The 23,767-nt window shown below is 35.5% G+C and overlaps 1 protein-coding gene and 1 long non-coding RNA gene across 4 annotated transcripts in view; one reads left to right on the top strand and one right to left on the bottom strand.

The window, feature by feature from the left end:
• The window catches only part of SPOCK3 (SPARC (osteonectin), cwcv and kazal like domains proteoglycan 3), a 493,980-nt gene that overhangs the window by 5,918 nt on the left and 464,295 nt on the right, over positions 1-23,767 (top strand). The window lies entirely within an intron of this gene.
• On the bottom strand, positions 1,453-23,053 carry LOC132691943 (uncharacterized). The gene is made up of 3 exons (XR_009616096.3): positions 22,556-23,053; positions 4,126-4,183; positions 1,453-1,662 (listed from the first exon to the last, which is right to left on the bottom strand). It is a non-coding gene; the product is annotated as an uncharacterized LOC132691943 (long non-coding RNA).

Below are 23,767 nucleotides of genomic sequence, written 5' to 3'. Positions count from 1 at the left end.
GTATTTCGTTGCTTTAAAAGGCCTTGCAGTTGAAACAATAAGAACCTTTAAAGAATACTCTGTCAGTGCTTTCTTTAGATTTGTGATACACCCTCGTATTTCCTGAGAAGCCAGCATACCTTTAGCACTGAGGGCTTCTCCTTCGTGGTACCTTTTCCTGAAATTAATTTTCTTAATTGACATATAATTGACAAAAGTTGTGTATATTTAAGGTGTGAAATATGATGATTTCATGTTCATATACATTGTGAAATGAATACTTCTGGGGAATGTTAATAGTAGGAAGGAAAACTTTGCTGTGTGGCTTTTCAACAATATGTAACAAAAACAATTATTAATAATTGGAGAAATCGAACAAATTAAACTGCTGCTCTCTTTGTTCAGGAATACTTTTCAATAATGAACACCTAATTCTGACTTTAAAAAAAGGACATTTTTGGTGTTTTTCACTATGAAACGATATTTTTAACTATGGTAAACATTACCTATATTTTCTCACAGTGCAGCACATAGGCTGTCCTTGGAAATTCTTCACAGTTAATTTGTTGCATTCTCACAAGTGTTTTGCTGGCTTTCTTTTGATCTTTTTTTTTTTTTCTTTTGATCTTTTGAGGACTGTGGGCCACACCATGTTTACAAATCTGTGAAATTGTATGTAGTGTATATATAGTGCACATATTTGCAGAGCAGACTTGGTAAAGACTATAGCATGCAATATTTTTATATGTGACTATTACTCATATTGTTTAAATCATTAGAGGATTTAGTCATTAGAGAGGCAATTGACTGTAAGAGAAGCAATAGGCAGTTTTTGAAGATTATTATGGGGCTACTAGGGCAGCAGAGGGCTAGCTCCATGCAGCATCCTGACCCCTACCCATGTCATCTGGGTCCTAGTCAAGCAATGGTTGTGGTACTTTTGGAAGATTCTTTACCTCAAAAGCCGGGGCTGGTTGTCTCGCCGCTTTGAAGAATGAAGAATGAAGAGGTGGACACAAAATGAGCAGCAGACAAAAGTGTATTAAAGTATAAGATCAGAAAGGAAGAATAGTATGAAAGCTCTCTTTTACAGAGAGGGGGGCATTGGAAAGTGAATACCCACCACTAGAGGCCAGGGTCTTTGTTTTATAAGGTTCTGGTCAGCACTACCCTCTCCTTCCTTCTCAGGTCCCACCCTTATTGACTTGATGACTCTGGGCACTGGGTTGTCCATTCCTGATTGGCTTGATTCCATTTATGAGGGGTGGTCTAAGGCCATAGATCATTCCTTGGGGATCATAAGTTTTATGGTCTACTACTTGTTTTTAGTGAGGTCTTTTGTCCAATTCCTGAGGGGAGACGGATGGGGAATAAGTGGTGTCTGTTACCTTCTTAAAAGGAACACTATGCCTGAGGGGGTTTGCTGTGGTCAGACACTCCCAGCATTGTTCTAAAATATGTGTTTTTTCCCACCCAGGGACCTCAGGTCCTAATCTTTCCCTCTATCTTTTCCCTATCCTAGTACAGACTCCACAGCCTATTTCTTAACCTACCCAACCACCCCCACCACCATCACTACCATAGTCACCAGTCAGGATTCAAGATTGGTTTTGTCAAGTCAGATGTCACAGGAGGAAGGCAGGGCCGAAAATACCCACTGATTTACTGATTTCTGAAAAAGGACTGTCAGGTACAACTGTATCACCTTATCAGGCAAAATTGAGTTGTTTTGGCATGGGAAATTATAGGGAAGTACACAACACTTTTAACTCTCCAGCTCTCATAGTTTCTAGTGAAGCATTAGGAAAGTAGAACCAAGTGAAATGAGAAATAAATTACTTTGTGTGTGTGTGTGTGTGTGTATGCGTTACACATTTATATGCATGTATATACAGGTGTATGCGTAAATATATACATATTACACATATGCTTTAAGTGTGTATTCCTTCAAATAACTAATAGATGAAATAATCATAAAACCGAAGTGATTATATGTTGCATTATAGATATTTTTACATGCTAATTAGAAAATAGGCACTCCCTCTAAAATGTTGTTAAGACATGTTTTAGGGTTTTTTTGTTTGTTTGTTTGTTTTTTCCCCTAGTGAAGTTTTTCCACATCTCACAATTTACAAACACAATCTCCTTTGCTGTTATATGTGTGGTCACCGTGTGCCTTTCTGGTTCTTATGGGAAGTCAGCAGCTTGTTTGGGATTATATGCTTAAACTTTTTACCTAATATACAAAAAGAACATCATGTACTGCTATGAAGCATCTATTTTCCTACTCTTACAACAAGACTATGATAAGACCGCTTTTAGATCTCATGATTCTGACTCAGACTAACATTTCATGTTCTTATGCAACTTCAGTTTTCATGATCTGGGCTAGAATTATTTTATTATATTTTATGTATTTATTTTCTAAAGTCCGATCTGTGAATTTTCTATACACACCATTCAACTCCAGTGAAATCCTAGCATATTTACATACATTTTCTCCATTTACGAAAATCCTTTCTTTTTTTTTTCCTACTCTTTCTTCCTTTCTTAGTTTACAGATTCTGCTCCCTATTAGGCTCTGAACTCTCTACAGTTAAAGATTGTAGTCTCTTCCCCCTCAAAAATCCAACAGTTCACCTAGCATGATCCCAGTGACAGACTCTGGCTTAGCATTAGAAAAATATTAAATAAATAAAGGAACATTATATTAAGTGTGCAATGCCATCTGAACAGTCCTTAAGCAAAGGCTTTTAGAATGGCATTGTTTTTTATTGACCATTTCCATTTCTGACCACTGTTAGCCCAGTTTTGTAACATGAATGAAAATTGAAAATATTTTATATTTTATATAAAATATAAGGCTTCAAGTACAAAACTGGTTTAGTCCATAAGTTTCAAAGTGCACTAAAATGGAAATTCTGTGCCAAACTGTCAAGTTCAATTTTAGAGTGGTAACAGTAGATGGTAATTATATGGCTCTTGGCACTCCCTCTGCCAATTCATCCAGTTCTTTTCCGATAGTTTCTCCTTGACCACATAAATTTTTGCTCTAAAGTCTTTAAATATTTTTATCTGCCTACTATGTCATATTAAACACCAATATCTCCCTCTTTTTCAACTACTGTGCTTCATTTAATGGCTGTGTGTGTGGCTGGATCCAGATATTTCACAGATAGTCTAGATTTATTTCATTAACTTCTGCCTCAGTTATAATTGCCAATGCCTTAGTTAAAAATAGGTGAAGTTCTTGCTAAATGGAGGCCCTGAAACAACATGCCTGAATTAAGATAGAATTTTATTTCACGACCATGTAAAGGTTGAGATGGGCTTGACGAAATGAGTTTTCCAGGCCTGAACTTTCAGGGTTATTCCCTCAGTGTTCTCTATCATCAGTTATCATTTCCTATCCAGCAGGAAGGGTTTAAGACAAAGTCCAGGACATGCAATTACCCTGTAAGTTACCTGGCAGTTGTTCCACATTACTTCTGTGTGTATCTCACTGACCTGAACTCAGTGACATGGCTATACCTGGCCAAAAGGGAGGCAGGGGAATGTCATGTCTAATGGGAAAGGATTAACAATAAAAGAAAGAAGGCACAGCTGGATACTGGAAGGAAAACATTGGCTTCATCCATCTAAATATCTCTTGAAATTATTCCCTGTGCCCATGGAAAGGAATTTTTGTCATTTACCATTAATCGTTTGCCTTGCCTTCTGTCTTGTTCCCTCCGTAATTTCAGATTATCCCTCTATCCTCTGTTCAAGATAGAACTGGAGCATCCAGCATTTGAGGTTCTGGATATAGGCGCTTGAGGGAGTAGTAGTCTGCCAATGTCTAGGAGGAAATGTTGGAGGTCAGACCAAAGAAGAGCATCCACATATGTTTTTAAGGAGAGCCTTCATCTGATGGCAAGTCCTACTTCATAGTGAAATCATTTAGCATTGTCTTCTGTGAAACCTTTATCTTTTTTTCTTTTTAAGTTATGGATCTTTGGTCATAGGTCCAGGTAGGTAATGTAATTGGTGGGAAGGAATTAGAATTTGTCACTCCTCTTAGTTGGAAGATAGAATATTCTCTATACAAGGTTGTATTTACTCTGATGCAGAAAAAAAGAAAAGACAAGTATGGTTGATGCAAAGTACCTTTCCCTGGAATAATAGTAGAAATGATGCCATTGCTGAATTCATGCAACTCCTAGTCCTGGAAGCAAAGAAAATAATCTCTTCAGCATTAGCATTTCTGGGAGAGTTAGGAGATAGAAACTGTACCAAGTAAGATTTGCCAGAAAGAGAGTTTGTTTCTTGACATCAGAGAGGGCTGAGCTCCTTGCCTGGATCATAAGTAGAGATAGGGCATCACACTCTTTTGTTAAGTTTATTTATTTATTATTATTATTAAGAGATCTTTGGGGCACCTGGGTGGCTCAGTCGGTTAAGTGTGGGACTTCAGCTCAGGTCACGATCCCGCTGTTTGTGCCTTGGAGCCCTGCACCTGGCTCTTTGCTGACAGCTCAGAGCCTGGAGCCTGCTTCAGATTCTTTGTCTCCCTTTCTCTCTGCCTCTCCCCTGCACTCTCTCATGCACCTGTCTCTCTCTCTCTCTCTCTCTCTCTCTCTCAAAAATAAATACACATTAAAAAAAAAGGAGAGCTTTGAATACTTCTTCATACTTGCAAATTGAAAACTTTGGTATTTATTTTTCTTTCATGTATATAGTTTTAAAAGTAATCGGAAATAAAAAAATCTTTACAATTTGAGTGAGGTAGACTCCTTTTTATATGTAGTTTATGTGCTTTGTATACTTTTAGTCAGCATTATTGTTCTTATTGTCAAATAGGGATAATTAAATAAAATTCAATATTATGTTTTCATGATTGCTTCATTGGAAAAAATACTCATTTTTAAAGTTATACTAGTTAAACATGCAAGAGAAAGTATTAAGTCTCTTGCCATTACAGCAATATGTGATTTTTATTATTTTGTTAGGTTTTATTATTTGATAGTTTGGTTTATTAATGACATAAATTAGAAAAGGAACTTAAATTTAGTATATATGTATATTTTCTACACACGGTCACATAGCAAGTAGCAAATAGGTCAGTCTTTCTTTGCCCCATACACTTTTAGGCTCTTTATATTAATTTAGGAATTAACTGTATGATAATGTGCCTTTTTTCAGATGATGGTTTTGGTATTTTCTCAATAATACCATATTTTTATGTTTTCTGAACATACGAGGGAAAATAAACTACATTTAAACTTGGCCAGATTATTTTTTTATAATGGGTATCCTCTATTTTCCTTATTTTATTTTTGAAAACTAACCATTTGTGCTAATTATGTTGAAATAAAAAAAAACTTAATGTAATGATTACATCTCTATATCTATCTGTGTGTGTGTGTGTTTGTGTGTATCTCAACTGAAATGCCAAAAATAATGTAAATGAGAAAAAAGATGGCTGATATCAAGATTTGGATGTTTAGCTGACTGAGTCACCCAGGTGCCCTAGAATATTGTAATTTAATGAATAGGTATTGCTCTAAGCCAATGGCTTTTAAATTATTTAAGTGAATAAATTTTTATACCTCGTATGAATAAGCTACTCTTAAAATTCTACTCATAAATAGAGGGGGTATAATGGTAAAAATGTACTAATTCAAAATATCAAATGAGGCAAATATTTAAAATAAAATAAATTATAATAAATATATAGTATGGGGTGCCTGGGTGGCTTAGTTGGTTAAGCTTCTGGTTCTTGACTTTGGCGCAGGTCATGATCTCACAGTTATTGAGATCGGGCTCTGCACTGGGCTTTGTGCTGAGCCTGCTTGGGATTCTCTTTCCTTCTCTCTCTGCTTCTCCTGCTAGTGCCGCCTGTTTGTTCTTTCAAGAACAAATAAATAAACTTATTTAAATATATATTAAGTAATGACAGATTATTCCTTGTCTAGATATTGATAATAACACAACAATAAGCATTTTCATAGAGTTTATCTGATGCCAGTAGTATTGTAAGTTTTAGATATTCATTAGTAACAATCCTATAAGGAAAGCACAATTATTATCTCAGCGTGTAGGTGAGGAAACTGAGGCCCAAAGTTACACAGGCAGTAGTATCAGTCGGGTTCTGTCTAGTACTGGCATTTTGGCTCCACAATTATCTGTTATATTCCAGGAATTTTAAGTACATAATCCCATTAGTATAATCTTTAAGAAGTAGTTTATTTTTCATTGTAGTAAAAAGACTTACATAACATTTACTATATCCTTTTTTGAGTATACATTTCGGTAGTGTTAAGTATATCCTCCCCTTTGTATACCCAATCTTCAGAATGTTTTCATCATGGAAAACTGAAACTCTACCCACTAAACAACTCCTCATTCTCCCTTCTCCCAGCATCTGTCAACCACCATTGTATTTTCTGTTTCTGTTAATTTGACTACTTTAGAGAGCTCATATAAGTGGAATCATATAGTGTTTTTCTTTTTGTGACTGGTTTATTTCACTTAGCATAAAGCCCTCAAGGTTCATCCATGTTGTTGCAAATGGCAGGTTTTCCTTCCTTTTTATAGCTGGATAATATTCCATTGTGCCTACAGATCACATTTGTTTATCCATTTGTCTGTTGATGGACACTCGGATCGCTTCTCCATCTTGTCTATTGTGAAAAAGGCTGCTATGAGCATGAGTGTGTAAATATCTTTTCAAGGCCCTACTTTCACTTTTTTTTTTTTTTTTTTTTTGATATCTCCGAATTGGGATTGCTGGATCAAATCATAATTCTATTAAAATTTTTTTTTTAGGAACTGCCCATTTTTCAATTGAGCTTTTATTTTTTGGTATAATCTTTTAATAACTTTGAAAGTAGACATTATTAATTTACTTTTATAAATGGGATCACTCAATATCAACAAATTTAGTTAATCTGCCCAAGGAATTTGAATCTACTTTCTTTAGCTCTAAAGATCATGTTTGTTTGTTATTCTTATTTATTAACTGTTGGCCACTTTAAATAAGTCATTTCAGACAACTCCAATTGTTTCTCTGTCTTTTGAAATGTTATATTTGGTTGTTTTAAATGGTCACAATAATTGTCTTTATTTCCATTTCTGCTAGATAAATAAATTGATAAAGATTTGGAATTTTTATTACAATTATTGAGGGAAGGTCACTTATACAAAATGACAGTTGTATAATTTGATAATTGTATCTTGACTTCCAGTAGCCTGTCCCTCATTAATTTTAGAGTAAGTTACATTAGTGAATGGAAAGCCAGTGGTTGCATAGCACAGTATTGTTCAAAGAATAAGGTTTATTCCTATAGATACTCTAAATATGACAATTGCATACTATTGGCATTTTTATTAGTGATTCTTTTTTGATATCACAACGAAATTCTGAATATCTTAGGGAGGCAGAAGTGGCTGTTAAAAGGAATACTAATTGTTCTTACAATAGGTATTGTTTGGCTTATAACTAAAACATCTTTGGAAACTGTTAGGCATCATTGAGCCTAAATACCACCCATTACAGTTGTGGATTTATTTTCAAAGTAGATAAAAGTAGAAAAGGAAAAGGTATTATTTCTTACAATTAAATACCAAGAATTTACAAATTATTATCACATACAATCAAGTGTAATCAGTATTGAATGGGTGCTGAGGCAGCCTACCAATTTCTGTCCATAGTAGATCACTTATTTTTTCTATGTGCTCCATGTTGAATATCAAAGATTGTTGTAATTCTGTTGGCTTAAAAAGAAATGAAATTGCATCATATATAAGATAGATTATTGTGTGTCTAACATTTAAAATAATTTTGTTGTTTACATATAATCTAGAGACTTTTCGATCTAGAATTCATTAAATTTATTAAGTATGAACTATTTCACTGAAAGCGGACTCTTCTGTTTTTAGAGTTTTGTAGTACAAGAGTGAAATTAATTAGATGCCAGACTGAAGAAAATATGAAGTGAATAAAATTCAGTGATTTCCCTGTTTTGTACCGATTAAAGTTAGGTAATAGTGAACTTATTGGATGCTAAATTTTATACTAAATATTTATGTGAAATAAATGGCTAATTTATATTGTAATTAATATTTATGTGAAATATTCTCTGATAAAAAATTAAAATAAATGTATCTGGTCAGTTTTGGAACATGTTCGGTGATCTAGATAATTCTGTAGGTTTTTTTATTCTTAGCATAAGGAAAGGCCCATTATTTAGCAGGATTGAAAGAAGGAGAGGGACTAAAAATGCAAGAACTTAATTTAATTGTGTCTCCAAATATATAAAACATTACAGGGCATTATCTTCCTGAATATGGTAAAATGCTTACTAGCTATAGCTCCTAAATATAGTAATTTGATAGTCTCTACCTCACAGCTCTCTTTTACTTTTCTATCATCAGGCTACTTTGTGACTTTCAAAATATTTACATAGGGTACTCTAGGCAGGATACTCTGAAATATGAGCTTGCTAATTGCTTTGGCACATGGTATTAGCATCTGCTGAAGAACCAGTTTTAGAATATCAGGAGAATATTTATAGGCCTTTCATGGCATACAGTATAGTATGAAATTATAGGCAACCTTCTAGTCTTCCACTAAGATTGTCTAAGGTGCCCTTGACAACATCTGATATTCTCCGCAAATGTCCGGGAGGCAGCCAGTTTGATCTAAAAGGAACATTCCTTGAGGCAAAACTTTTCTAGAACATTGTATCAACAAGCATTGGCCTAGGATTACCTAAGAACATTTTCTTAGACATGAAATGTAATTTCTTGGAGTTAAGACGTTATATATTTTATGGTTTTAAATAACTATTGCACCTACTGAAACTACGTGAATCAAGGCATATTTTCACACTGATAACTGAAGAAGTGCTAGTTTGGAAGCTGTGAAGTTTCAAAGTAACCTTAGGCAAAGTAATGTTTTTACATACATCAACACATTTTAGTATATTATTCCCAGAATTTCTTGTTGATTAAACATGTCAACTTTGCTGACTGATGTTACTGTCATTTGAAATTATTTGTTTCAGAATCGAAAGTTTTATGTTTTTTTTTTTAATTCTACGTATTTTCCTAATTTTTTTTTTTTTTTTTTTTTTGTCTTTTAAACGTGGGAACATTGCCAGTGGAAAATGACATGTTTAATTCAAGTAGTAAATTAGTAGTAAGTATAGGGGAAAACACCCCACAACATCTTTAGGGAATAAGACGTACTTGAAAAAGAATTTAATTTTGAATGTATGCCATGCATCAAGTTTTGAATATCATTGAAAACCACAGCATTTATATCAGTGAATGAGATCTGGAAATCTAATTTCAGAATTGCTCTGTTTGCTCTGAATAGCAGAAAGCCACCTGGCTTTTGCCGCCCAGAGTCTTGTGTTTATTCTTAGAATGAGTGTCCCTTTACGCATGCTGTTTGCTCCGACGTGTGGATTTGGGAGAGCACTAAAAGAAGCTTGCCACCAGTCCCAAAGGTGACAAAAGTACCTCTGATATTACTCTTGGTACCCTTGGCACCAAGATAAGAGTAAGGGTACAACATCAAACATCATCGAAGGCAAAGGCAACGTCCTTGGGAATCTGGGACAGTTATTTGGCTGTTCACACACAGTCATTTCTGAGTTAAAAGCAATTTGCTGACTTTTCCCCCCCCTTTAATGTTTATTTTATTTTTGAGAGACAGGGAGAGGGAGAGAGAGTGCATGTGTGCACATGGGGGGGGGGATGTGGAGAGAGAAGGGGACAGAGGATCTGAAGCGGGCTCTGCGCTGAGAGCAGTGAGCACAATGTGCAGCTTGAATTCAGGAACTGTGAGATCGTGACCTGATCCAAATCCGTACGCTTAACCCACTGAGTCACCCAGGCGCCCCACAATTTGCTGACTTCTGATTGGTCTGCCTGTGTGTCCTTGAATGGCTTTCAAATTTCCTTACTCCATAGCCTGCCATCATAGACTCCAAAAATAAGTTATTTGTGAAACTTCCTTGTTAGTGGTAGGTAGTTTTAGGATTAGATAGTCTTAGGTGTAATTAAAACATGGTTATTCTTAATTCTTCTACCTACAGAGGTTTTTTTTTTTTTTTTTTTTTTGTCCTTAGACTAGATTATGATGTTTCTGATTTGCATTATTGATTGAACAAAAGCCCTCCTTTTATTGTGTTTTGTGAGCTTAACTTTTTAAAACTTGAATGAAACTATAAATTTAAATAAATTTCTCCTAGATGGTATGATAAGAATCCCACAATTTAATTTTTACAGTGATACAGCAATATTGGTATTATATAAAACTATCCAATATTTGAGAACATATTGACTGATATTTTAAGTGGACATAACGTGTATGTTCATTACCGAGTTTCTTTCTTTGTTTTTTAATTAATTCATTTGTTTTGAGAGGGGGAAAATGTGTGTATCAGCAGGGGAGAGGCAGAGAGGGAAAGAATCCCAAGCAGGCTCCATGCTGTCAGTGGAGAGCTGATGTGGGACTTGAACCCATAAAACTTGACATCATGACCTGAGCCTAAACTGAGAGTAAGAGGCTTAACTGAATGAGCCACCAGGCACCCCCATGAAGTTTCTTACTGAAAAAGATATTGGCTAAATCACATAGAAACGAAAATAAGCTGTATAAAAAACATATGATAATAAAATTATGTGTATTACAGAAATTTGATGTAGCATATTTCCCAAGCTTTAATATTTTGCTGTATTATGATTTTTTTAAGTTTACTTCTTTATTTTGAAAGAGAGAGAGAGAGCATGAGCTGAGGAGGGGCAGGGAAACAGGGAGATAAAGAATCCCAAGGAAGCTCAGGCTGTCAGTGCAGAGCCTGACTCAGGGCTCGATCTTACAGACAGTGAGATCATGACTTGAGCGGAGATCAAGAGTCAGATGCTTAACCGACTGAGCCACCCAGGCGCCCCAATATATTATAATTTTTAACTGAAATAACTTTGTATATAAAATTGACCAGCTAGTGAAGGAGATTTAGATTATTTTTAACAAACTTTTGTTTTTGTTTTGGAATTCAAAGGCTAAAGTAGAAGAAAGGAAAATAAAAGAATAAGCAAAAAAGGCAAAAAAAAAAAAAAGCACCATAAATTCCATCTCACACTGTTTAACAAATAGATTTTTTTTTTCAACAAAACTTGGCATAGAGGGTTATTTACAATAAGGCAATAATTAGAATAAATCTATTTATATATGTGTATTTAGTTTGGCATTGAAGTTTAATATATTTTTTAAGTTTATTTGTTTATTTTGAGAGAAAGAAAGAGGGAGAGGGAAGGAGGGAAGGAAAGAGAGAGAAAGAAAAAGAATCCTAAGTGGGCTCTGTGCTGCAGGGCAGATCCCGACCTGGGGCTCAACTCATGAACCTTGAGATCATGACCTGAGCCGAAATCAAGAGTCAGATACTTAATCGGCTGAGCCATCCAGATATTCCAAATTTGGCAGACAAATTTAGTCAAATCATGAGTCCTGTTAAGGTCTCTGTAGTACCTTTCAAATCTAGAAATTCACTCAAATTCACCCTTCCTTGGCTCAAATCATTACCTCTCACGTAAGCTAGTCTTATATAGGACTTTCATGTGTTCAGGCTCTTCCTTGCCTATGGTATCTAAAGCTTCATTGATAAATGAATTTACTCAAATTAGCTCTGATCTTTTTGCTCCTATGTTCAAAAACGCCCATTCATCCTTTCATTTATTATAGAATAGGACTGCATATAACTGCAAATGTAAATTACCCTGAAAAAATTTGTGAATAGAATTATGCCCCATGGGATAAATTGTGGAATCCACAATAACGGATCAGTTCATATGTTTGTAAAGTCATCTTAGAGATGATGTGAGTCCTAAGTCTGTTAGAGTTATCGTAATCTGTTTGAATATCATAAAATATACCTGGGGGAAGACTGTTCATCAGGAGTCTAAAATCAGAAAGGGAGAAATAATTCACCCAGGCAAGCTTTGGCCGTGCTCAGGAGAGAGAGACAACGGTCACTTTAAATGTTGTTCTAATGTTCTGTAACATGTAGATGACAAAAATATCCCCCTGTCTTTGATTCCATGCTCACCTCACAAAGTTCTGATTTTAATGTAGCTCAGCCTCAGGGAGAGAATGTACCAGTCATGCTGACATGTGTTTTCTGCTGACAGAACCAGGTTTCTGAGGCGTCAGGGCTGAAGGCCAGAGCCTGGATGGTGTTAAATTCATCAAGGTAATATCACAGTGGGAGGTCTTTGGTAGGCACTGGGAGCTTCCTGGTGATAGACAGATCTTGCCAGGAGCTTTCTATTTAAATGTCAGTACCAAATAAAATCCAAAAAAAAAAAAAAAAAATTTTTTTTTTCTGTTCTCAAATCCAAAAGCCCTCACGTCCTGTCTCTGAACTTTCTCATCCTTATTTTCTCTTTCATGCACTTTTCACTCTGGTTGAATTGAGTTATCATCTATCTTCCTGCTACACCTTCTGTTTTTTGTGTGGCTTTCTCATAAGCTGTCCCTCTGGAATGGAAGTCTGATTTTTTTTCTGTTTCCTAGTACTTCTCATTTTTCATGGCACATTTTATATTCCCCTTTATCCTAACATCTTCTGTGATTTCCACAGTCAGAGGTAATATTTCTCTTCCCTAAACTGCTGCACCACTTTTTGAGAGGCAGTGGTAACAATGGAAAGACCCATGCATCTTTAGAGGTCTTTGCCTTGCAATCCAGGAGTGTAGAAGGAATACTCAGAAAACTAATGAAATACATGGATGGGTGAATGAAGATATCACTGGATCTTTTCAGATCAAATATAGGAGTTAACAGTTAATATAGATCTCAAAACCCGTGTTAATACTATTAGTTGATATCACAACATCTTACCTTATTTTTTCCTAGACGTTTCATTGAGTGTGTCACTTATGGATCCTTTACTCATTCCCAGTTTCTATGCAGTCTTTCTTAAATGTCTGATTTCTGTATTTAAGCTCTCGTTTATTCTACAAGAATGATGTTGATTTTTACCACCAATTGTGAACTATAGTTTAAAAAAAAAAAAAAGAAGAAAAAGAATATTAACAAGGGTTTGCCATGTCATATATGACACATTTTTGCTTCTCCAAGCAGCCAACTCCTGATCTATAATTACTATGAAAATGTCAACAGTAGGCTGCTGGATTTTTGCCATAAATTGTCGCAGAAATTAGCCACCCCACAGCCGGCTTTCAAAGAGAGGAAAAGGACTTTCCCTGTCTGTTTTTGTCTAAACTCAAGCTTTCTAAAAATGAGTATCCTAAGGAAACATTTTAAACTACTGTTAAGACTCAAACGATTGATTCATTCACTGTAGGTAACATTATATAAGAGGGAAATATATAGAGATTTATTTTCTCTGGAAGAGCATCTACTGAAAGTAAACTTCTTAACCTGATTTTATAATAAAAATACAATGTTAAGAACAATCATTTTTGGAAAACACCTTTTGAAAGATACAAATGTTCTGAGATATACTATGTAGTCTGATGTTTTACTTTCATGAATTAAAACATAAGATTTTTTAGTATCCCAAATGAAATTTAAGTTACAATTTCTCACATAAACTTTTCTTTTTTTTCTTGCTTGTAATCTTATCGTCTTATGCATTCAATTTGGGGGAATCTAAAATACCAATGAAAGTTGTATGATCTATAACATAGATTAAAATTACCTAAGGAAGAAAAGATAACAACTACTGTTTGTAGATATTTAATATCTTAAACTTTGTAAAAACAGTAATGACAACGTATGAGACCAAAACCAAGAATTATAATCAGTATCTATTGAGTGTTTTTACACTGTTGTGCTTTCCTATTTTCTGAAAATGTTTTCCAAATTTACATCTTGGAAGACATCCTGAGCCCAACTGATGGAAGCAGTGTCTATGCCCTTAAAATTGAAAACAAAAAAGAGGCCTTTGAACATAATTTGAAAGATACAAGGCTAGTCTTAGGTGCCCCAAGACAAGTCGATTTCTGCACCTGTCTGCCAGAACCTGAAAAGCTGAGTTCATAGAAACAGAAAGTAGAATAGTGGTTGCCAGCCGCTGGGGGCCAGGAAATGGGGAGATGCAAGTCAAAGGATACAAACTTTCAGTTGTAAGAATGAGTTCTGAGCATCAAAGGTCCCCATGATGCCTATAGTTAATAGCATGGTATTGTTTACTTAGGAGTTGCTGAGACTAGGGTGTTTGGGTGGCGCAGTCTGGTACCTTAGGACTTGAGCTCTGGTCATGATCTCGTGGTTTGTTTGAGTCCCGCCTAGGGCTCTGTGCTGACAGCTCAGAGCCTGGAGCCTGCTTCAAATTCTGTGTCTCCCTCTCTCTCTCTCTGCCCCTCTCCTGCTCTCTCTCTCAAAAATAAATAAACATAAAAAAAAATAAATTAAAAAAAAAAAAAAAAGAAGCTGCTGAGACTGGATCTTAAGCATTCCCCCAAGAACAAAAGCAGAGAAAAGTTAACTATGTGGATGGATATGTTTATTATCTTGATCTTGCTAATCATCTCACAATGTGTATGTATATCAAATCTTAAGTGTTGTGCACTTAAAATATATGCAATTATATTTGTCAATTTTCCCCAATTACTCTTCAATAAAGTTTAAAAAAAAAGGAAAAAAAAAATGCTCATATAGAGGCCTTAAGTGGGTTCGGTCACGTACACAGTCCAGAGGGTCTCAACAGCACATTACTCTCCCAGGCTGCATCTTTCACTTGGCTCCCAGTGTGGGAATAGGGAATAGAGTGTACATTCCAAGGACAGGGGAGGAAATAAGGAACTTTTGATGCCCAGGTCCAGCTCCTGGTTCAACTGGTGGTCACGTCCTCTCGATGACCTCCTCCGACAAATTTGACACTGAAATTGATCGTGGGGAGAAAATTTCTACTTTCTTCATTGTATTTAAATAAAAAGTTCCGGTAATACTATTTACGTTTCAAAGTAAAGCTCTACATTTCTTATTTAGCACTAAATACAGCTGATACTAGTGGAAAAAACTATGACATAAAATTAAAATCTTGCAAATATTGAAGTTTTCCACATTTTTTGGAGAGTTACTTTAAAAAAAAAATTTTAATGTTTATTTATTTTTGAGACAGAGAGAGACAGAGCATGAACGGGGGAGGGTCAGAGAGAGGGAGACACAGAATCTGAAACAGGCTCCAGGCTCTGAGCTGTCAGCACAGAGCCTGACGCAGGGCTCAAACTCACAGACTGAGAGATCATGACCTGAGCCGAAGTCGGATGCTTAACCGACTGAGCCACCCAGGCGCCCCTGGAGAGTTACTTTTAAACCATCACTTAGAACATGTATTTAGAACATTTTTTTTTAAATGTTTGTATTTATTTTTGAGAGAGACAGAGTGTGAGTGGGACAGGGGCAGAGAGAAAGGGAGACAGAGTCCAGAGCAGGCACCAGGCTCTAAGCAAGCTGTCAGCACAGAGCTTGACATGGGGCTTGAACTCACTAACCGCGAGATCATGACTTAAGCCAAAGTTGGACGTTTAACCAACTGAGCCACCCAGGTGCCCCTAGAACGTATTTTTTAAGATTATCATTAGTGAGGTTAAATGGGATGCAAAAAATGGAGTGAATACTTAACATATCTTCACGTAGCAGAAAAGACTTAACAGTGATTCCAACTTTTTAATAAATTATTGTACATCTATAATAGCAATATCAAAGTAATTTCGAATGCCATTTGACAAAATTTTGTTGCATAAAAATAACCAAATTATAATTAGAAAAGGAGAAGCAAATCAAAATTTTGTGATCTAAGTACTATTCACGAAAAAAAAAAGATCAATTTGGTACTATTTTATAGGTATCAGACATCATGGCAAAATAATAGAAAAGTGAACATTTTAGGGGCACCTGAGTGGCTCAGTCCATTAAGCATCTGACTCTTGATCTCAGTTCAGCTTAGGTCTTTCTTCCTTTTTTTTTTTTTTTTTTTTAAGTTTATTTTTGAGAGAAACAGAGGCAGCATGACTAGTGGAGGGTCAGAGAGGGGAGACAGAGAATCCCAAGCAGTCTCAGCCCTGTCAGTGCATAGCACAACCTGGGGCTTGAACCCACGAAATTGCCAGATCATGACCTGAGCTGAAACCAAGAAGAGTTGGAGGCTTAACTGACCAAACCTCAGGTCTTAATCTCAGGGCTGTGAGCTCAAGCCCTGCATTGGGTTCCACACTGGGTATAAAGCCCAAATAAATAAATAAATAAATAAATCTATTTTAGTTAGATGTGATTTTTTTTTTCCCTATATGAAAATACCAGAGGCGCCTGGGCGGCTCAGTCAGTTAAGCCTCCAACTTTGGCTCAGGTCATGATCTCACAGTTCCTGAGTTTGAGCCCGAGGTCGGGCTCTTTGCTGATAGCCTTGAGCCCGGAGCCTGCTTTGGATTCTGTGTCTCCCTCTCTCTCTGCCCTTCTCTTCACATTCTGTCTCTCTCTCTCTGTCTCTCAAAAATGAATAAACATTTAAAAAAAAAAAAAGAAAATACCAAATTACTTATTTTCCCATATGCCCTTCAACATGATATGTAAGTTTAAAGGTAGTTGTTTATTATTACTGTTATTACATTGTTAATTGATGCAACCATGTAATTAATGGTTGCAATAGCTATAAATATATTGGCTGTTTATTTTTAATTAGTTATTTTGGAATTGTACAGGTGCTCCTGCTTTCCCTTTGCTGCACCTCATTACGCATGACTCTACGGCACACAGAATGACATCTGCCTTTGCACAAACATAGGAGGAAATTACATATGTAAAAAGCTCATTTTATATCAAGAGTAAAAATTAAAAATAAATAATTATCCTGTGTTAGTGGCTGTATATTTCAAAAAGTTACAGAAGAAAGGCACCGCTATTTCTCTAGCATGGAACTGAGAACCACAGGAGCAACTTTATTATTTACTATGTTATCAAGGAGCATAGACTGACACCATGCTGTCTATGCAAAACCTAAGTGTTACAAGCACATGCTGCTGAGAGCATTAAAATGACTATAAAAGAACAGCTGGAAAATGCTTAGGTATAGGTTATATTTCAGCATTTTCATTACAGGCAGTGGTAGTAGCCCAACCACATATTCTAAAGTAGTTCTTAAATTCATGCTAAGCTAGTTTCCAAACTCATACTATTTGTACTTGTGCTGTATTTTGTCAGACATCTTGAAAAAATAATTTCCTGTAATTTTCTAAAATATCTTGACCTTGTGACAAGATTTCTAGGAGCTTAGATTGTAAGAGTTCTACTGACATCATGTAAACATGTTCACAATATTGTGTTATGTCAATTTTGAAATGATTGTACACGGATTTTGGATTGATTAAGGTTTGTGTTTTATACTACGATCTGGCCGAAGAAATGTGACCCTTGATTGTTGACTCTGTGATCTATATCAAATGGTTTACTCATACAGACATAACTTTCACTCTTATTGAAGCAAAGGAATAGGAGAAAATATTGTTTAGCTTAAAATCATTAAAATTTTTCTTGGATCCAGGTCTTTATCTGTAGTTGAAAGGTAAAAGAATAAATCTTAAAAAAAAAATCAAAGAGAGACAACAAATAAGTACTAAATTTACTAAGTTTTAATACATTCATTTTCTAACTTTTCAAAGGACATTCCTGAAACTAAAATGAATTTTAAAACGGGTATGTAGCTATTTATTTATTTATTTAAGTATTTATTTTGTTTTGAGAGAGAGAGAGAAAGCACAAGCGAGGGAGGAACAGAGAGAGAGGGGGACACAGAATCCAAAGCAGGCTCCAGGCTCTGAACTGTCATCACAGAGCCCCACTTGGGGTTCGAACTCATGAACCACTAGTTCATGACCTGAGCCGAAGTCAGACGCTCAACCGACTGAGCCACTCAGGTGCCCCTAAAATAGGTATATAGCTTTAATATGACAATGTTTTCGGTTTCATTTTTGTTTCAGAAAACTATTATTAAATAAGTGGAAAGGTAGGAACAATCCTAATATGACTTAAACAAAGAACAACTATTCCATCATCTTAACTAAAATCAAAGCTGGTTTGATTAACTGTACTAAATTTCCTGTTTAGATTTATAGTTTAACCTCCATTCATTAATTGTCCATTAAGAGACCATTCAAATAAGTAAAAAAAATACAGTGTATGTAATTGGTCTTTGACATGATCTAAGACAATATTAGCAATTGGCTCATTAGATTACATGGACAAATGTTTGCATTTTATTTGAAGAAAGATAATTTGAAATTAGCTATCTCATCTAGGAAAAACAGAGTTGTTCTCCTTTCATGAGATCATTATTATTTGAAGTGAAGAAGTCATCAACCTCAGAAAATGCAGTCTCCCTTAACTGGAAGGGCTATGCATGAAAGCTGGCATGATTCTTGGGGGCTTCTTGGGCGACAAAAAATATTATATATATGTATATGTACATACATATGTGTATATACTTGTATGTATATATAGCAAAGTTTAGAAAAATGGGAGATAATTTATAAGAAAAAGTAGAGTTTATTTTGTGCTATTTTCTGAAATACTGAGCATACATGAATGAGTCTATTCAGAGATTCCTAGATTCTATTATTCAGAGATTCCTATGGATTTAGGCACCTGTTTCTGAAAGTTCTTCTTAAGTTTTGTATTATTAACATCTTAGGAAAATCAAAGACTGACATTATTGATCTGACTGCCTGCTGATCTGAGTATATTCAACCAATGTCAAGATAGAAAATGCTTCATTATACTGTAATAGCAAGACCTTATTACAGTCCATAAACATAGTGGAGATGTCATTTATTGAGTTCAATACAACATAATCTTGCTGTTGAATATTGTGAGGTTAATTCTAGCTGCTGCAATGCAAGCATTATAGGATTACTGTCATTTTGCAGCCAGACTCCCTGAGATTGAACCTTGACTTTACCATTTACTGCTAGATTGGTTTGAACTCTGAATCTGCCATTTACTACTAAGTGACCCTGAGCAAGTTATCCTCTGTGCACATATTCTGGCTCTGTAAAAGGGGGATGGTATTAGCCCCTACTGTATGATATTTTATTGGAGGGTTATGTATTAATACGTATGAAGTTCTTAGTTCACACCGGTATATGCTAAGTACATGGTACATGCAAATCATAAATATTTCTATTGTCATCAATACCTTGTTATTTAAGTTTATAATTCAAGTTGAACTCTTAAGAAAGAATATTCACTGCCCAAGAGTTGAATCACATTTAGGTGAAGCATTTTGTATGAAATATGTAGGAATGAAATATGTTGGAATTTTCCAACCAATCACAGGTGTCTATTCAATCATAAATTTTATCAAATATTAAGAGAAAAAACGTGTAGATTAAGAGCATTTTGCACTTAGGTACATGCTCTAGAGATAATCACACAACATTTGTAAGACTCAGCTAGTTAGTAAAATGAAAACAATATTTTCTTTCAGAAAATCAAAGGATTGTTATAAATATCAAATGTTCAAATGCACATGCAAACCCTTTGGAAAATAATACATTGCTAAAGCATGGTATCATTTTGAAGACAAACGCTCTTCCTCCATTTATAAATTTGTCTCTCTTTCCTAAATAAACACATTTACTTCTTAAAGTCTTTAAAAACAATTTTTTTTAAATGTTTATTTATTTTTGAGAGACAGAGCACAAGAGGGGGAGGGGCACAGAGAGGGAGACAGAATCAGAAGCAGGCTCCAGACTCTGGGCTGTCAGCACAGAGGCCAATGTTGGGCTCGAACTCATGAACTGTGAGACCATGATCTGAGCTGAAGTTGGACGCTTTACCAACTGAGCCACCCAGGTGCCCCTATACACATTTACTTTTGATTATTTATAAAATTTATAATCAAAGTTGAGACTAAAAATAAATCAAAACAATGAGAAGAAGACTGTTTTATTTTCAGATAACTACGTGTGCCACTTTTAGCCTAGCCCCCACCCTGCCTACTCCCTGAAGAATCATTGGAATAGTTGAAGTGATTGAGGAGTTGAAGAATGATTGGAATGTATCATGACAAAGGAAATAAGATAAGCACATGCAAATTATATCTGTAGAGGGAGGTGAGGCAATGAAGTCTTCACAGAGTCAATGACATTTAACCTGGGCTTAATGGAAGAAAGCATATGGAACAGGGATCTGCATGCACAAAGCTATGGAGGTTGGAAAGGCATGCAGGGCATGTATTATAAATACAAGAATTTAGGTCTGATGTAAATAAAGAGTGAATGATAAGGAATTATTGGAGAGACAAAAGTAATAAGACCAGACTTAAGTTAACTCTTTAAAATGTTTATTTATTTATTTTGAAAGAGGGAAAGAGAGAGAGAGAGAGAGACAGAGAGAGGGAGAGAAGATTCCCAAGCAGGCACCACTATGTGCTGTCAGGGAAGAGTCCAATGTGGGGCTTGATCAGACACTGAGATCATGACCTGAGCCGAAATTAAGAGTCTGGCACTCAACTGACTGAGCCACCCAGGCACTCCATAGGCTTAAAGGTATTTCTAAAATGTGCTAAAAGATTGTCCTTTTGTTTTTAAGTCTATTTTTATTTATTTTGAGAGAGAGAGCATGAGCCGGGGGGGGGGGGGGGGGGGAGAGAGGGAGAGAGAGAGAGAGAGAGAGAGAGAGAGAGAGAGAGAATTCCAAGCAGGCTCTGTGCTGTCAGCCCAAATCTCTATGCAGGGCTCGATCCCACAAACCGTGCAATCATTACCTGAGCAGAAATCAAGAGTGAGATGCTTAACTGGCTGAGCCACCCAAGTGCCGCAACAGATTGTCCTTTATAGACAATGGAGGGTTCCTACAATTACCACTTAGCAGTCGCTGCTTGACTGATTTTGATGGATGTCCACAGGGTCAGAGTAAAACCTTTGCAGATCTTAATCCTTGAATGGCCTCCTTTACTTCCAATATGAAATTAAACATAAAAATGAGAGTGTGGGATTAGTATAAGGACTTTCAGTCAAGTTTTGCCTATCCCCCTGTGATATCTACTTTGATTGATTCTTTCAGAAAAGTTAAAAATGCAAAATTCTTTATCTTTTTATTGTTTTAGTACCTCTAGTTTGTTAGGGTTCTAAGCACATGCTATATCTCAAGGAGTGCAGCACTAAATTGTTAGTCTTTCATGTAATGCCTTGTGAATACATTCACATCTAATAGTCTACCTACTTAAGTAGGACTGAAGACTGATATAATTTTGTATCCCAAACCAGACATTAAGAAATCCCTAAAAAAAGCGGGGGAGGGGAGGGGTGGTGGTGGTGGATATTTTGAACATAAGGACTTGTATAGACTTGTAAGGTTTCCTTCTACCCTCCAAGCACATAAAACACAATGTAATTGCCACGCCATTCAGATTGCAAGCTTAAAAATGTTTGCATTAAGTTTCTTTGAAATAGCATTTTTCTTTAAAATTCATATACCTTTTGCGTTCTGTTCTGGTACAAATGACAAACACTACCCATCCATCAAAACCCAGATTAAGCATCATAAGTCAATCACTGTTTCAATTTAAAAGTAATATATTCAAATACCTACTGCTTGGAAGATGAATGTGTTGGGAGTTTAGAAGGAAAGCACTACTTTTCCAGGGGCAATGAGCATCCTACAGCGTGTCACCCAATACGTGAACTTCAGTCTGGTGAGCACAATGTTAAGCCAAAGCTAATTTGACTTTCTCCTTATTGAACTAAACTGCAGATGACCTTCCGGCTTCAGTTGTGGCTGTAGTAGTTGTTGTTTTATAGCAAAGGAGCGAGGAAAATCTGAATCTAACATTTCTGTCTTCCACTGTTATTTGTATATTAAAATGTCAAAGGCAAAATTGAGCTGCTAGTGATTCATTTCCAAAATACAAATAAATAAGTTTTAACTAGTGTATATATTTTTTAAAAATCATAATGTGTGGGCTGTTGTATTTAATGTTTATAAGCTTTTAATATGACTTCTTTGTTAGGATACTGTTGTAGATTCTTAATTTTTTTTAAAGGTTTATTTATTTTTGAGAGTGAGAGAGACAGAGATGAGCGGGAAAGGGGCAGAGAGAAGGGGGGAGACACAGAATCCAAAGCAGGCTCCAGGCTCTGAGCTGTCAGCCCAGAGCCCAACATGGGGCTGGAACCCAGGAACCACAAGATCATGACCTGAGCTGAAGTCAAATACTTAAACGACTGAGCCACCCAGGCCCCCTGATACTGTTTTAGATTCTTATTACTTATAACTGCTATAGGAAAAGAAAGTTTCCTGGAAAAATATGAATAAAATAATCACTGAATAGTGATTTTAATATGTAAAGCATGCTAAATTTATATAAATATTTTGTCATATTTTCAAGAAGATCTAAATTGAATGTCATTTACAAGCATGAAGCAGTAAATATGTGTTTCCATTTCCAAAAATGTGCTTAGTTGGAAAAGGTATAAAAAGATAAAAAGAAAACAATACAAATTCTAGGTAAATTTGGAAAATAAAGAAGATAATTTAAGATATTTGCCCAAAGTAACTTACCTAGTAAGATTCAGAGGTCACCTGTTTAACTCTGAAGTCCAGGATCATAGTCACCATTCTCTACTGACTTCCCAAATTAGGTTGAATTTCCCAAAAAGGAAATGACTTGAGTCTCTAACCATTTGGGATGAAATAATAGCTCCAAAATAAAACAGCTACATTTCCTGCTTATAGAAAGGAACAACTATAAATATAACAGCAAACTACAAATAGTAGAAAAACCAATTACCTCTTGCTATGTATACCTGTTGCTATAACATTTTAATTTCATTTATCATTCAATAAATCTCCATGAAATTGCCCCTCACCATTTTTTTTTTCCCCTACTGTGTTAGGCAATGATGATTCAAAGATAAATATTTAACAGTTCTGCCTTCCTTCCTTCTTTTCTGGTCTAGAAATGTCTCCTAGTGGCAGTTCCTGTGGTGTAAGTATTGGGAAATGAGAATGTATTTGCCAGGTGCTAGGGATTGAAGTGTGGGGTGGCATTTAACTTAGAGGGAGTGGTGAGTAAGAAAATAAAAACGCCAGGAAAGGTCAGAAGGTTATTTACAAATCAGGCCTCCTAGGCTTCACGTTAAGATGTGTTTGCATTCCTTCATCATAAATTAAATGAAAGCAGCATGGCTCAAATTTTACTGACCAGGAGACGCAATCTGGAATTTAATTTTTATTATATAGTTCAAAATATGAGTGATCCCAAACTGATCATTGTACTTTAATTTACTGAAATAGATTTCCATTAGTATTAACCATTGCTCAAAAATGTCTAAAATTCTTCACAATATTTAAAATGACATATTAAATATTTTCAATAGGGCTATCGTGGGTTTGTGGGTGATAACTGAGTAATTTTGTTCATTATTGATTTTATATTATGCTCATCACTGATGAAAGCATTTAAAGGTTCACATAAAAAATTATGCGTAACTGTAGTGATTTTAGACCAAATACATGCCTTATAGTGTCATAGTTGAAAGATAATTATTGTTCTAATGTTATTTTCTTATATTAATTTGTAGTTTTCTTTAGTAGAAAGCAAAACAATAGTATATTAATATATTGCATAAATCAAACCACTCAAGCTTTATTGGCTATGTATTTTCACATAATTTCATTTCAGACAATTAAAAATAACTTGAATACAAAATCCATGGAGTATCTTTGAATTGACAGCTGGCCCCTTGGTTATTTCATGTTGATAATTTTCAG

This window comes from Panthera onca, chromosome B1 (assembly GCF_046562875.1).
Source record: "Panthera onca isolate mPanOnc1 chromosome B1, mPanOnc1 haplotype 2, whole genome shotgun sequence".
NCBI lineage: Eukaryota > Metazoa > Chordata > Mammalia > Carnivora > Felidae > Panthera > Panthera onca.
This window is presented reverse-complemented; position numbering and strand designations above follow the sequence as displayed.